The following is a 16874-nucleotide window of genomic DNA, read 5'->3' as shown; positions in this document are numbered from 1 at the left end:
GAAGACATCCATTTTGGGCATGTGCCTATATCATTCTGAGACAACATGTAACAGCTCAGTCCTAACCATGCCTACTAAGAAATAAATCCTGTGGAATTCAATAGATATGTGGAGCTAGGACTGCAGTCTAATATGACAAACTTAAAACACAAGAAAGTCTCACATTTATACGTAAACATGCCTAGGGGTTGGCGCCTTTGTTAAAATAAATAAATTTAATCATTCGATTTTACAGCCAGAGCAACACTAACACATCAGTGTCACTCCAGAAACCAGATGAGATCATTTGGAACCCCAGAATCATGGGGGAACTTTGGGTAGGGATAATTTCATTAGTATTGCTTTAGAAGCATGTGAATGACATCCAGTTATACGGTGTGAGTCTTTTAAAAGAGGCCCCGTGGAACATGTGCACTCTGTATCCATGGGGCCTCTTTTACAGGACTCACCCTGTATATTCCCTCCTCCCAAGGACTTTATATAATTTCATAAAGTTCCCAATAGATGAGCCAGAATCCCCCCATTTTGTAGGCTGTGTAACTGGGGCAGCCTTTGGTACTTTTGAGAGAGAAGGATATGCAAATTTTAGGGAGTGTATTACTGGACCACTGAAGTTTGATTATCTAGATGAACTGTTTCCCAATCTTGGGTCTCCAAATGTTTTTGGACTACAGTTCCCATCATCCCTAACCACTGGTCCTGCTAGTTAGGGATGATGGGACTTGTAGTCTAACAACAGCTAGAGACCCAAGTTTGGGAAACCCTGGTCTATAAGCTGCTATGTTCCTCCCCAGAATGTTCCATTCTGAAGGGATGGGGGGCAGAAGTGAACAGGAGCTGCCATTTTGTTCTCAGAATACCCTTTGGAATGAAGCATTTGGAGAAAGCATAGTGGCCTTCAGCAAATTGGAGCTTAGCTCCAGTAAGTCTCACCCTCCCAGATTCCTCCTGAAAATAAAAAAGAAGGGAATCAATTTTGCCCCTTCTTTCACCCTCACCCACCAAATTCAGGCTGAAGTTTGGAACTGCCAGAAGTTTGGCCCAATAGTATAGCAAAGATACTTCGCCGTAACTGAATTGTCTAAAAAATTCCACCAGCTACTGGGAGACGTGAGGCGTTCCAATATACATTCAGCATGGATGCAAAATAATTATACTTCATGCAAACACAATCTATTTTTAATGATAATATTATGTTATACAAAAAAATGGCTTGAGACATATGCTACTAGCAGTTGTGAAAGCATTATTTGCCTAATTCATTTTTTATTTGGAACATAAACCTCCCAATAAATCTACACTATATAGCCCTATACATAAGCAAGAAAATATATGCATTAAGAAAAAAATGCATATGGTAGTTTTACTCAAAGTATATTATTCTTAACAGTGAATTACATCTGCAGATTCCAGTACTTTCCTCTGAAAAGGGATAAAAAGTACATAAAGCTTTATAAAATATTAATTTTCTTATAGTAATGGAAATTTCTTGAGGCCTGGCTATTCCCAGAAAAACTAGCAATTTTCTGTTATTTCCCCCAGGAAATAGGCCATAATTTGCTGCATTTCTTGAATACAATTATTTAATATGTTGGAAGATAGAATTTGTTAATGATGTGAGTACTTTGCATTCCGGCACCGAATAATTATAGAAATTGTGTCACATGACTGAATTTCTTAAATGCTCTTTTTCTTCAAAGATAAATATTATTTGAGTCCTTTTCACAAGTTCTAAGTCTTAGCTAAGCATTTCAGCTGATACAATAAGATACTGAGGTGGCATTGTAAAGAATCCCACATACTTTTCTCAGAGACACATGCAGGAAAATAACGTTTGCAGTATTTTTCTTCATGGAGGCTACTTTAAGAATAAATGACCTTTCTGTTCAAAACTAATAGCAAACAAAATTGGTCCCAATTGTGTGCCGAACAAAAGAAACGAGAAGTAGTACAGTAGCTTCAATCAGATGCATTTTTCTCCATTTCAGCCTCACTGGTCTGTGAGCAGCAGGGAAGCATTAAAACATAATCAGGGTTTATAACAAAGGCACACAACTGTGGAGAAAATCACAAACCCACTCTTTAATTTGTAACAGGTCAGGTCAAGAATAAAGTGTGGCGTTCATATTTTGGATCACCAAAGCTAATGTGCTTTAAACTGGGATCCAGATACATGATCGGATGCTTTCTTTCTTTTTTAACAGTACAGAGATTCTGGCAGTATTCCTAACAGGAAAATGTCTCTCTCCCCCCTTCCCCCTCTCAACATCTGACAGATCAGCTCTACAGTTAAAGCACAACAGGTGTATGCATTTGAAGTACCATCCAGATAGATTAGGATGCACTGTTAGCAAAGTCTATTGTAAAAGAAAATCTTCTAAGACTTTTTTTATTGGGGGTCTGATTACTTGATGATTCATTCGGCAACCCATGATTTTCTGGTTCTCAGGAATGGTTAGAAAAACCAAGTGGAATCGATGAGTTCCCTTTTCATTCCTGATCTTTAGAATGGGAAGTTTGATTGCAACTTGAAAATGGTACCTTCTTCAGGTATGGTAGGTAAAAGCAAAGTAAATGACTTTCTCATCATAGCTCCCCAGCTATAGAATGCCTTTCCAGTGGAGATTTGCCCAGCAAAATGTTTTTGTTCACCTAGGCATTTTAACTTGTGCACATTTTAATTACCGTATTTTTCGCCCTATAAGACACACTTTTCCCCTCCAAAAAAGTAAGGGGAAATGTGTGTGCGTCTTATGGAGTGAATGCAGGCTCCATGGCTTCAGGGAAAGCAATGTGAAGCCTCCGGAGCACAGCGGGGGGCGCAAATCCATGGGTTAGGGGGCGCAAATTACTTGCTGACAACCCACACTATGCCACTGGTGAATCTAATAGAAGAGAGCACTCCCGCTGCGCTCCAGAGGCTTTGGGAGGCTAAGCCTGAAGCCAGGAGAGCAAGAGGGGTCGGTGCGCACCGACCCCTCTTGCTCTCCTGGCTTCACTTTGCTGGAGAGGCACTGCGCAGCTTTCCCTCTCTGCGCAGCACCCCTTCAGTGAAGCAGGAGGAGAAATGGAAGGGGCTCTGTTTCTCCTGCTGCTTCGCTGAAGGGCGCTGCGCAGAGGGAGAATTTTTTTTTCTTGTTCTCTTCCTCTAAAACTAGGTGTGTCTTATGGTCGGGTGCACCTTATAGAGCAAAAAATACGGTACTGTTTTATCTGTAGTTTGTTTTTTATGTTGTGATGTAATGAACTGTGCAGTGACCTGAAATTCTAAATAGAATAAAGGATGGTATAAAAAGCTTATAAATGAACAAATAATACCCCATCCCTATAAGAGAAAGTAAATTGAATAAAATGGGACTGTAATAATTGTATCATCTGTGAAAGTACAATACAGTGGACATTACTATGGCATCTCTAGAAGATTTGGGTTTCCAAATCTTCATTTGATTGTCTATAACTGGTTGAAAGCAGATGTTAAAATAGGGGTGCCAGATGTTACCTAATATAGTACTGTATTATCCAGCGAAGTCTGTCCCATGGTCAATACAGTTCTATATTTACTCAGAAGTCCAAATGATCAAAGAACCCCTACAGTTTTAATTATATTATTTCTTATTGTTCCTTGGTTAATACAGCAGTACATCACTGATGAACTGTGGTTTAATTTTGCTTAACTAGTCATTTCCTGATCTTTAATTAGATTTCTATCATGATTTAATCTTTTTATTACAAAGTAGCACTGTTTCACAATAAAAGAATGAAAGGAAACCATTAATTAAATTAATTCTTGAGGGAGCAGGAATCGATCTATTATGGAGCAATTAATGGATAGTTCATTAGTTGTGCTGGATAGAAAACCAGGGTCAGAAGATACAAGTAAGAAACTTCTAATTAAAGGCACTGTAGCCCAGAAAAGACTTAAGAACACTTTGCCATTTTAACAAACACATTGTGTGATAAAAGAGAATTGGACAGCATAGGAAAAACTGGTATGCAATAGGTCAGAAATTGGTAAATTTTCTCTAAAAATAAATAGATGGACAACAGATGGAATTACCAAACTAAACTCAGTACAAAAGCAACCCTGATCTCTTTCTAGTTTATGTTGTATATGATCCACTTCAAAATGGAACTCCTGCCTGGCTCTAACCATCAGTATGAGAAGGAGCGGCTGTAGGGTGGTTCTCCCACACCCTGCTGGAAAGACCACTCAGATCCAACAGCATTGGTTAAAGGGAACTGCACGCTGCCTCCATCCATCAACCGGAGGAGTAAGAGCTGTTTAATTGTCATGTGTGTTGTTTTCTATTATTGCAATATGTTAGAACAGTGACTTCAAAATGTGAAACAACAAATAAAATGGCTGTTTTGTTATGCATGCAAACTTTCTCTGATATAATTATGGAGTTTTGGAATATCCGTATTTTGAAAATCATCCACTACACAGTCTTGCAGTTGCCACAAGTACATGTAGAAGCTGATGAGCCGGGATGTCCAAGTCAATGACTGATCTTATGGAAGCCCTGCCCCCATCATTTTTCTCCCTCAAAAAGTACAACTGAGATTGGGATGTTGCAGGCCATACATTACTTCCTTCATGACAGATGATCCACTGGCAGAGATTTAAATATATGAAGCAGAGCTAATATTCAGTAAATTTCTAATAGAACACCAGTATGATCAAAATTCCACCCTGCACAGAAACTAAAGTGCTAAAAGTATTGAACCATCTAAATATCCAGATCTGTTAATCCAAATACAAAACGCAGGGCCTAACAATGTGCATGCTTATGCTTGTCAAGATTTGCAGATTGTTCACTTGAACTGACAGAGCAGGGGGGATTTATGATTTAATGCAAGCTTTTATATAAAATTTGAAAATGGGAAAACTTAATGAGAATTTTCATTATTAGGAAACCATCCACCATCATGAAAAATTAATTATTTATGGTAAGAAGATGCATGATACTGTGTCTTTTATTGCAATTTCTTCACATATCACTAGGCCTTTCTCTCTTTTTCTTTTTTCTTGATCAGTGGAAAAATCAGAGATAACCAAATACTTCACTGAAGCATAACGTCAAGGAGATAGTATTTGAATAAAACTCCAGATTTTTAATAAATGCAGGGGGTGGGAAATTACAGAATTTCTTAGCTCAGTATTGATGGACCAAAGTTATCTGATTATATAGCTGTCTCCTAGTTTTAAAGAACAGCATTTATCCCACAGGTACAGATTATCTGAATAATTTACAAACTCCCTTTAGCGAATGCATTCTACCATTTAATCCTCAAAAGCAAAATACCTGTTGTATATCCCAGGGTGTTATGCACTGCTTACTCTCTTTGCTAACTTATAATGGTAAAAGTTCTTTCCTTTGTATGACATTTTTTGAACAATTGATTTATTTTGCAATTTGATAGGGCTCTTGCATAGAACCAACTTATTAAAGAGGATCAGAGACACTGATGGACCATGTCCAACTCAATGCAATAGGCTAGAATCTGTTGACCCCATCCTGCTCATCAGCAACTTTCATGATAAATGGGACTAAATATAAAGACCTGTGTAGAATGTTATACTAGGAAGTGATATAACAAAAGTCCTTTGCCTTACATATAATTGCTACAAAAAGAAGTGTTTACATCTCTGTTCTCATCAAAAAGTTTCTCTGGGGATGGCCCTGCCCTAATTGTTTTAAATTGTTTAAATTGCTTTTTAACGTGTGTTTTATAGTTTGGGTTTTTGTTTTAATTATTGGAGGTAAGATATGCCTGGGAAGAGAAGAGCAGGGGAGACCACAATCACGGTGGTTCTGGATAAAGCTTGGTATGGTGTGGGGGTGAGGCAGGCTGGGAAAGGGGCACACAGCACAGTTAGTGCACCAGCCCCTCCTCCAATTTTGGGAATTGTGGTTATCCTGTCAGCCAGCCCTTGGGTCTGTTGTTGAATGACAGATTGGCTTTGAATACCACCTCCCACAACCACGGTCTGACTGTGAAGGAGGAGATCCCTCTGGTCTGTATTTCACTGAGATGTGGATAAGTGAGCAGGGCAGAGCTGGTCTCACCCAGCTATGTCCACTGGGGACTCAGTACAGCATTAGAGCAGACTTGAGGCTGTAGAGATTCCATCTTTTTGGGCTCTCTGTTGAGCTGAATGGGGGTCAGGAATGTTTGCTTCTGGCACTGGGTAATCAGGACAGATGATGGATTCTGCTGGTTTACTGCCCACCTCACTGCCTAGCAGTCTTCCTGCTTTGATAAAGGGCAGTGATTCTCTTGGATTCTGAGTAGCATTCACAGCTATTGGCAATTGTATCCTATGAGGGCTGATTATTGGAAGCAATGCACCATAAGAGTCCAGCTCATTTTTAAAATATGGAAAAGGATTCAATCACTGAGTTTGAGTAGGTTTTAAAAGACTGTGGTCGATTTGTTTTTGAGTGGTTTTTAAAATGTTTTATGACTGCTGATTTCCCACCCCCACCCCTCTAAATGATTACCTTTTAATTTTCTTCTTCCATTCATAAGCTGCTGCTAAAACCTAGGCTGATGTAGTATTGGGCATCAGTAATAAATGAATAAAAGTTTGAAAATAGATTTTGGTAACCTTTATTGTGGGCAAAAACTTGAGGATATTTGTCTAAATGTAGGATAAAGGATATGGCAAAAACAACCAACCTCTAAGAAGGAAGCAAATTCTGACAGGGTTTTGCCAAAGGCATATTTCAAATGGCTTCCATAAATATATATATGAAAAAGAGCTCAATAACTAAACTTTATGCCGCTATTTCAAGGTGGCTTTAGCAATAGCACTTCAGTCACTGCCCCTCCATTAACATATCTAGGTGTCTCAAACTATATGCACCAGCTGTGCTTCGAATTATACATGCCACAAAGAGCTAGCACTCTTTGCATCTTCATCTCAAGGTTGCTTCCACAGAACAGCCCTTTTTGTGTTGCTCTTTTGCAATCAGCTGGAAGTGGAATTAAATTCAGGGCTGAAATGAAGCACTCCCTCCAAAATATGCTAAAGGTAAAGGTAAAGGGACCCCTGACCATTAGGTTCAGTTGTGGCCAACTCTGGGGTTGCGGTGCTCATCTCGCTTTATTGGCCGAGGGAGCCAGCGTACAGCTTCCGGGTCATGTGGCCAGCATGACTAAGCTGCTTCTGTCAAACCAGAGCAGCGCATGGAAATGCCGTTTACCTTCCTGCCGGAGCGGTACCTATTTATCTACTTGTCCTTTTGAACTGCTAGGTTGGCAGGAGCAGGGACTGAGCAACGGGAGCTCACCCGTCATGGGGATTTGAACTGCCGACCTTCTAATTGATAAGTCCTAGGCTCTGTGGTTTAACCCACAGAGCCACCTGCGTCCCATCCAAAATATGTTGCCCTACCTGCAAACTCCCTCTTTGCACTTCCTGCTGCTTCCAGCTCCTGCTTTCCCTGTAGGAAACTAAGTAACCTGAAGCATAGTAAGCAAAATACCCTGCAACAGAGCACTTAGAAAAAGAACCTAGCAGCATGAAGGCTAATTTCTGCCAGCGAGAGGAGGTGGCAACGTGAACCTCATACAGACAATGGTTAGTGCAGAAGTAAAGGGTGTTCACAGCATGTAAAGAGCAGAGCAAACTTTGTTTCCTTTGTTGGTCTTCTACCTTGGACTTGGAAGATCAGAATGTTTGTCAACACACAGAATATTACTATGTGAACTGGCATTTCACAACAAGATGTATCATCAGTTGAAGTGACCATTAACACCTTGTAGAGAGAATGGTGTAAGAGAACATATGGGCAAAAATTGAGCATTGCAAATAGAAATGTATAAAAACCGGCGGGAGAGCATTTTTACCTCAGTTCATACTAGTCAAGCTTTCCAACTTAACACAGAAAATGTCAAAGGGCAATTGGGAGTGAGACGATGTAAAGCCAGAATTTATTTTAAAATTTGATTGTATTCATGTGAGGTCACTATCCTAACAAAAACGGTAAATTGTGAGGCAGTCAGTTGTACAATGTATCCATGATATGTTTGAGCTCTGGCAATCCTGGTGTGCTTTGTTTTTCCATTACCTTTAAAGTATGTCTGCATTAGTTCCGACTCAGGTCGGTTTCTTTTGCTTTCATTTCAATTTGTCTCTCATTGTCTCCGATTAATCCTTTGTTTCTGTGCTGAGCTTTAGGCACTTCCAGTACTGTATGTGCGTACCTCAAGCTCAGCAGAGGAACTCAAAGGACAAGATTCACCAGGTAGAAGAAACAAATCGTCTTGCTGATGTAAGAAGCTGGGACTTCCTGAAAGGCGGGAGACATGAATCTCCTGCCAATCAGTTTCATAGGATGGAGCCTGAGTTCAAAAATTTTTATGAGAGAGAAAACTTTCCCCCTCTGGTTTCTTCACATCAGGCATTATATATATACCAGTTATCTCCCCCCCCCCCAGCAGCTCTGTAATATCCTTTGCAAGGTGTGGCATTTCTTGCAGCACCTGCCCCATCACCATGAGAAACACCGAATACATCAATTACAACATTCCTCTCCAAGGGCCGCTCAGATGAAAATCACGCAGCCGCTACCGAGTCATCCCCAGGCATTCAATAACTGTGATCTTTCTTCTCACATGACACATTTACTTGCCTGAGTGCACACCTGGGAACAGCTGGGAACACTCACACAAATATTAAACTATTGTCTCAGCCAGCCTCCTTTTGTCTTCTTCTGGATATTGCAGTTCTAACAAACTGCATTAGGATTCTCTTCAAAGTCCCAGACACAATCTGTTATTCACACTTCTTTTTCATCATTTTCTCATATGACGACTAATCTGCACTTTCTTCATTGTAGGCAAAAAGATGAGGATATTTGATGGGAATCATTTGTCTAGAGAAAGGATAATGGATTTGCCTGCAGTTCTTTTAACAAAAACCAATCAGAGTATCTTGGACTTTGTGATATTGATCCAAAAATTCATCAACAATAAACAATAAAAAAGAATTATTTTCTTTCCCCCTCAACTCACACCTTTGTACCTAGGCTAGGCAGGCACCTGTATATGTAACAAATAACATGGTGCACAAAGCTGTGTTACAGATGATTTTATCCTCTTTTTTATTCCCACACAGCTTTAATATAATGTTCCTAAATTATAAATGAGGTTTGCTTCACAGCCATTCCTATATGGATACTTTATTTCCATGTCCTCAATATCTGAATGAAGCACAAAGAAATTTAAGTGAAAATTACACAAAATATGTGGCAGAATCGTAATGAGAGCCAAAATAAATGTTCTCAGGTGGACATTATTGGTGCAAGAAAGGGGTTTGTGGGGTGGGATGGGGACATCTCAAAAACATTCCTTTTCCATCCCCGAATGTCTGCTACTCTGCTGTTAACTTACTGTTCCAGGCAGCTCCATTAATGCCTTCTCCACCACCACCAGGGGGGCTTCTCCCATGCAGACTTATTACATCCAGTTGTGCGAGATCTGGCATTGTGAATGTGATGATTTCACAATGTCAAATAGCAATTCAGAAGTGGCACTGTGACAATGTCACTGAGGGCAAATGTTGCCAGGTTAGAGGGAGGACAATATTTTCACATCACCTTACCATCACTCTGCAAGTAAGGATGGCGGGTTAGAAAGAATGAGACCATGCTTGCCCTGGATGCATATAAAGTGTGCAAGAAAGGAGAATATGACTGCTGTAGTGGCAGCCACTCCCTGGAAAAGACCCTGATGTTGGGAAAGATGGAGGGCACAAGGAGAAGGGGACGACAGAGGACGAGATGGTTGGATGGTGTTCTCGAAGCTACTAGCATGAGTTTGACCAAACTGCGGGAGGCAGTGGAGGACAGAAGTGCCTGGCGTGCTCTGGTCCATGGGGTCACGAAGAGTTGGACACGACTAAATGACTAAACAGCAACAACAGTGGGGGCCACTGTCACCAGGGTGGTTACCCACCTCCCCAGACAAAGCTGTAGGAAGACAAATGTAGCTGCTATTGTGACTACTTTGCTACATCCTCCTAGGCGGCTGCCAACACACACACACACACACACACACACACACACACACACACACACTGCAAACAATGGAGACACTCCCCCAACATCCTGCACTTGAATTACTATGGGTAAGATGGGAAATACTTCTCTGTTCACAGCCCTCCCCAAACAAGCAAGCCCTCTTTTTTTTTCATTGACTGCCAAGAGACCTACAAAGTTAATCTGTTTCAGCTCAGCTCTGCTTAAAACACTGAAGAAGATCAATTATAGTACATTACACAAGGAGATGGCTCTTCCTCTAACTGTAAGGCGAGCATGCTGGAACAGAGACTGCGCTTTAGTCCTGAGTGAGAGCTAAGTCATTTAGCATCCCATAAAAGTGCTCAAGAGGTTTCAGAAGCAAATATATGCACTTCATGGCTTCAGTCTTGAAACTGCTCTGCCAGTACAAGTCTTGTTTACTTCAGTTAGAGAGCTGTAAGAATCCATTTGTCTTGAGTGAATTAGTACAGTCAAGGCATAAATAACATTCTAGATTCTCTGTAATTATGACAGTGTGTGTCTGTGTGCATGTGGGACTTTAACCATAGCATTCCCCAGCTTAGTTTCCCACAAATACATCGTATCTCCATGAATCATTTTCAGTATTTCAGACAAATTTATTATAAATGACAGATTTAGGGTGCTGACAAGATTGCTAGCTTATTTCTCACCATTTTGATTTAGGAGGCAAAAATAGTCAAGTTTCACTTTAAATTCATCCAAGTTTGGATAATCAGGGTCTTTATCACTTTGTGAATGAACTGAGAGCATTATGGAGGAAAAATATGATTTGTTACTGAAATGCTTCAGAATTGGCTATGGCTTTCAACTGCATTTCTTATAATCAAGGTCTTATAATCAATTTAGGGTGAAGTCTTCTGTCTCCTCCATGTCTTATCTTCTCACCACTTCAAACTCTCTGGGCTTATCATCTGCTTTTGTAAAAAAACAACACAATGTCTTCATTCTCCTATAACCTAAATATCAGCCAATCTAGCCAGTGTTGCAGAAACTGTGGCTGTTATTAGCTTGTTTTTCAGACAGTGATTTTCTCAATTACATCCTTAAAACTAGCTCTGGCATTTTGTTTTTATTTTCCTGTAATAGCTTGCATTCTCTTTGGAGGCTTGCTGGCTTCATGTATTCAGCAATTAACTCCTGGCTTCTTGCTGTTATGACAGTACTTTGTCTTTAACATGTTTTGCGAATACATCCTTAGGAAAACTATCTTAATTGGATGCTATTAAACTCATTTTGTCTGGAATACAGAGGGCTTCTATTAAGATATCTCTGTGCAATCATTGATTTGGTTTTAATAACTATAGTGTGAAGGTTGAGGGAGGTTAAATAAGAATGCCTTCCATGTCCCAGAAAAGTCCTAAAATTGCCATTTGTCTTGACCTTTCTCTCTCCACTACCTCAATACACCACACATATTAAGACTCCCATCATTTATGAAATTATGAAAATTTATAACTTATTTCTCAGAATGCATTGTGGGTCCAATACCATTAGTATGTCATTGGTAGAAGGTATTCTTAACTTGCTCATCAAACACTCACCTACTACTGGTTCGGTGAGTATCCAGATTGCCAATTCAATGAATACATATGCCCCTGTAGTATGTCAATTTAGCTCCTGCATGCATTTGAAGGGCACTGAATACCAGCAAGGAATGGTGCCCAAGTACTAAATCATTTAATAGCAGAGATAACAAACTGTATATGCTAAGAGTTTTTCCATGATTACCAGTGATAAGGGAATACCAAAACCAACAGGACTTAATTAACAGTAATAATAGTAGAGCTAATGGTGATATTAGCTCCATAAGAAAGCTGCTGGATTCAAAGACATCAAGCTGTTTTCAAAACCCTGTCGACTCTGTAGTTTTTCTGAAGCTACTACTGAGGTGCAAGTATTGCTTAAGAATTTTTCCATCCTACAGAAATTGTTTGCATATAAATATCAAAATAGCTTGTTTGCTTTTAAATATCAGAAAGGTTTGCTTACAAATATCAAAATGCTAATTAAAGCACAAGATGGTGCTGGGGAATAATTGCCTACATGAAAGTCAACAGCAAAGAATGTCAAAATACAACATTTTAGCTGTTTGGAACTAATGAGTGTGGAATTTCTAGAATGGGAATGGTAGATGGGACCCTCCTTGTGTGCAGTGACCTTCAGGCCTGTTCTAAAGCTATACTTTGCTCAACTATTCTGTTGTTATGAATGGCGTTATTTATCTGGTTAGGTCTATTCTTTCACATTTTCATTTTTAGCTCAACTACATTGTCTTATTATTTTAATATTAGTATTTCAGGAATTTATAAGACATTCCTTGATAAATTGCAATCAAAATTTATGCAATAAAACAGAAAGCCAAACATTCATAGCACATTGCTCCCCAAATTAGTATAATGGCTATTTATGGATTTCTGGGTGCCAAAATTGGCCCAGGGAGGGTCGAGCCAATGTGCTGCCCTCCAGATGTTGTTGGACTATAATTCCCATCAAATCCAGTCAGGACATCAATGGCTGGAGTGATGGGATCTGTAGTTCAGTACCTTGAAGGCATCATGTTGACTACTCCTAATTTAGAGAAATAACGGGGTGGGGATGAAAGACCCCTTGAAACATACAACAAAGAAAGGAAAAGTTGTTAGGATGCACATACACCATTGGAGGATTTAGAATGCAAGCAATTGCAACTTAGGGGTTTACGCTGGAAAAGTGACAGTTGCTTTGACAAGTGTATAAATTTGAAAAACTGCAGCTAATCATTCATAACTTTGTGAGAGAAAGGACAGCTACAGATTGAACCACAGCAATTTTTGAGACGGGTGGAGGCAGATTGATATAAGATAGACAAATAGTCCTTGAGACAGGATGAAAGACCATGCAAGCCAAGAAAGGGTATAGAAGGAAAATAAGAAAAGGGATAAAGAGGGGGAAATGTGTATCTCAGCAAAATAAAAAGGAAGAAAATAAGGCAATGGAAGTTATCATGAGCAAATTAGCATAGCCCATTAGTAACAGTTTGAAATAGGAAGAACTTAAGCAAGGAGAAGTGAAAGATATGAATGTAAATGATAAAGAAGAAATCCCTGTGAGAGAGAAAATATCTCTTGACAGCAGTGCTTAAGTTGAAGAAATGGAACTGGAAGGAATTTATAAAGTTAATAGAATTCACTATTTACTCTCAAAAAATGTAAGAGCATGCTCACATTACCTTTAACTAAAAGGCAGAAATATACAACGCAAAAGTAATGAAAAGGGAGCGGAAAATTTCAATTTAATTTAACTCAAAAAACAAGAATAATAGTCCAAAACAGGTTCACATAACGTTATGTGGAAAAAGAAATAATGAATGTTTCTAAACAAGACAACTGTAATATTGAAAACTATACAGTATTGTCAAACAAAGAAAAAATATCAATAAAATTACAGAAGAGTCGTAAAATGCAGTGAAAGAAACATAAGGAAACAATGTATAAATGTAACACACATACCCAAAAAGAGGGGAAATCTATATCCAGTCATCAAAGCTTGTTATTAACATACCTGTCCAAAAGGAGAAAGCATAGAGCAAGGCATGGTTTTTTGAATCACATAATAGTACACCAATGCTACTGGACCCAGACAATTTAACACTGGAATTCTGAATGGATCATTTGGTTGTTTGAAAAATTATAAAGAGCTATTTTAAAAAATGCAAAGAGAAAGGTAAGTCTTTTGGCATAATATATTGAATGGAAAAACTATGGAAACAGCAGTATATTGATGCCTTTCCAATCTAGGCAGATGTTTGCATACATCTGTGCATTTGAGTATGGTTTGTGTGTTGGGGGTGGGAACAAAAAATGATATATATGAAGCTTTCATCCACTCACCCAAAAGTGTCTTGCATGACAGTTAAGATTCCAGATTTTTTAAAAAGTGACACCTTGGAAAATCATGGTTTTCCCACAAAATCCGATTCAACTACCAGAAGCACAAATAGCACAAGAGGTGGAAATATACTTTTGGCTTTCTGTGCAAAGGCAGACTGTTTGAAATGGCTGAAGAAATCCTTTATACAGTTGATTGCAAGAATGGTAGTGCATAAACACATTTCTTGGATGCTCTAGGAAGTTGTGAGGAAACTATCAAACTTTGTTGCACGTAATGCATGACGAAGGATGAACTGCATATCTGTGAGTTTGACTGGGATAGCTGAACTGGTTTTAGTGGGACTGAGTTAACAGCTACTTAAAAGGGAAGTGAGGGGCCAAGGCATGTGAAAATTGCTGCCCTTTGCAGTCCTACCCCCAGCTGAGATTACCTGAGTTGCCCTATCAACTTGCCATGAAACCTTGTGGTTCTGCTGTTAATGCCAGGTTGATCCATAATGAAACACCTACGTATCCAGGACTCAATCCTGGATAAGGAGGTTTACCTGTCCGGAATCACCAAGTGCTGGCTGAGTAAATTGGAGAAGCAGATTTCACTCAGCTTTGTCCACCCAGTTTCTTGGGGCATCATCAGTGTGTGTTCCAAGGCTAGGCAGAGGTAGGATCATTGTGATCTGTAGAGATTTAATTCATCCAGCCTCGCTCGGTCAACCACATGATCTGCACATGCAACCAGGAAGTCTTGGGCAGATTGGGCGACTGGTCTTGTTAATGCACTCCAGCTCCCACAGGGTGTGTTCATAGTATGTGCGATTGACATGTTCTATAGCCTTTTTCACTAATAGCAACTTTTTTATCTGTCAAGCTTTTACTATAAATGTTATTCTTTCCAGCATGTCTGTGAACCATTTTCTGGAGTTCGGATATGCCAAAGTGGTGTCTGAACTGGACAAGGAAAGTATAAAACTTGCAAAGCCAACCTGCTTACTTGAATCACAATAAATCTATTGTTTAGGCACTGCAGTTGTGCTTGAATCTGACATATTTATATTGTTCTTAGTACAAGGCTTCTGGGGCTTTGAGAAGTGGTTAGCTTGGCAAGATAACTGGATTCCCATCAATCAAGCTTGATATATTCCATTAGAGATACAAAATCTCAGTGGTCAATTTTATAGCCCTGATAATTATATTCTATGCAAAACTGAGTTACCAAGGATGCATTTATCAATCATAAAAATTAATTATTTCGTGATATATATCAGTTAGATATGTGAAGGATATATGTTGATGTGGACAAGCCAAAAGCACAATCTATGTTTAACTAACAGAGATGTTTTGAACTTTCTCATACTTGCCTCCAAATTAATTGCTGCTTTATATATGTAGCATAATAAATAATGACAATGCTTAGAACTTGCACAATGACTGGTCATATTTCTGAAAATCCCACAAAGTACATACGGGAGGTTGGAAACAGGGGAACAAAAGTTCTTGGCATAACTCCAATGAAGTTACTAGAGTTATTATTAATCAGCACTTTCATTTCATGAAACACAGATCACTCACTATGCCCACATTAAGATTTTTGGTGTTTGAGGGAAAGGGAATGAACTGAGTGGAAAGATGTTGGTAGGAACTGGGTGGAAACAGTGGAGACTTTGGGCTCTCAGATTTCAGTGGTGCCCTGTGTGATGCTAAAATTCACACACACCCCCGCCTCTCACACTCTGTTCTACAGCATTGTTGTGGCACTCCCTGCAGCATGGCATACTGGCCATTCCACCCTCAAACTGCCTCTGGTGAGGTGTTGGCTGCCATCTATAGTATACAAGTTAATTGTGGTGAATATTTCACTTTGAAGAACTGAAGGTTGCTGTGCTTTTCTTTTTTACGCTGTATACTACTATTACTCTAACTGTGAGAGTTCATCTCTTTCTTGTTTAGAGTGATGGGTTTTTTAAAATCTGAAGACTTATGAGATAGTGTGAGAGACAAATTAGGATGAAAAGGACAGAAAAATGTGAAATAAGCATACTGTAAATCAGAGAACGACATATCAGCCCTGTGGAATATACTCTGTCTTTTGCTTTTTATTGGCATCCTGTGGTCCATCAACGAGAGTTAGGGGCAAAACTGTGGCTCAAGCAGGCAGACATATGCTAAGATTTAAGGAAGGGTGTGCCTCTGAGCGCATTTGTGAGCAGTACCAGAACCAAGTTCACAAGTCCTTTCACTCCTTTCACCCCACTCCTGTTTTTTCTCCTGATTCCTCCCCCCCCCCGGTGGTGGTGGTGGTAGTGGAAGGATCTATCAGAAAATTTCTATCCATCTTCTTCCCACCCCTGCTATAAATCAACAGTACATAATTTGATGGAGCCCTATAGCAGAGTCCCACTAACTGTTCCTGCTAGACCCTGACATGTTCCTGCTTTCTTAGTTCTAGTCTAGCCCCCTCTCTCTGTGCCTGTTACATTGATGCATTATTCTATCCACCCCATCTGGCCTATTTGCATTGTTTCTTCTCCACATATTTGCAACAAACTTGTCCATCCCTCCATGGCACTGGCGAGCCTTGTGCCATTGCTCTGCCTGTAGCTTAATGGGCTGGGATGGCAAGCTATACTTCACACTTCCTAGTTAGAGACAAAGGGAAACAACAGAACCAGGGAATACTGAGCCCCTCCTCTCTTTGTAGTAGAGAACCCCCTTTGTCCAATTATTATATTACAACCCAGCCAATTAATCCAAGTATACTGGGGTGGGGGGTGGGATAATTTTAAATAGACTGTTTGAACCTTGGGCTGTAAATAGATGGTGTTAAACACAAAGGCATTCATCAGCACTGAGCACCCCTTTATAAAGGATTTCACTGCTTATAAGGTGATTTTTAAAATCCACATATTCATTCACTAATGATGAACTAATTAATACT

The 16874-nt window shown here is 39.6% G+C and overlaps 2 protein-coding genes across 7 annotated transcripts in view; one reads left to right on the top strand and one right to left on the bottom strand.

Moving 5' to 3' along the window:
- Positions 1-4399, top strand: part of LOC310763898 (uncharacterized protein) — a 110235-nt gene extending 105836 nt beyond the window's left edge. For 2 of the 4 annotated variants that reach the window (XR_014548884.1, XR_014548885.1), the window contains exons 7-8: positions 2450-2555; positions 4157-4399. The gene's annotated coding sequence lies outside the window, so the exon portion shown is untranslated. The remainder of the gene's footprint in view (positions 1-2449; positions 2556-4156) is intronic. The other 2 variants (XR_014548886.1, XR_014548887.1) reach the window with 1 other exon arrangement.
- ATRNL1 (attractin like 1) overlaps positions 1-16874 on the bottom strand; it is a 503181-nt gene that overhangs the window by 35695 nt on the left and 450612 nt on the right. The gene's annotated exons all lie outside the window — the stretch shown is intronic.

This window comes from Podarcis filfolensis (assembly GCF_964270895.1).
Source record: "Podarcis filfolensis genome assembly, chromosome: 5".
Taxonomy (NCBI): domain Eukaryota; kingdom Metazoa; phylum Chordata; class Lepidosauria; order Squamata; family Lacertidae; genus Podarcis; species Podarcis filfolensis.
This window is presented reverse-complemented; position numbering and strand designations above follow the sequence as displayed.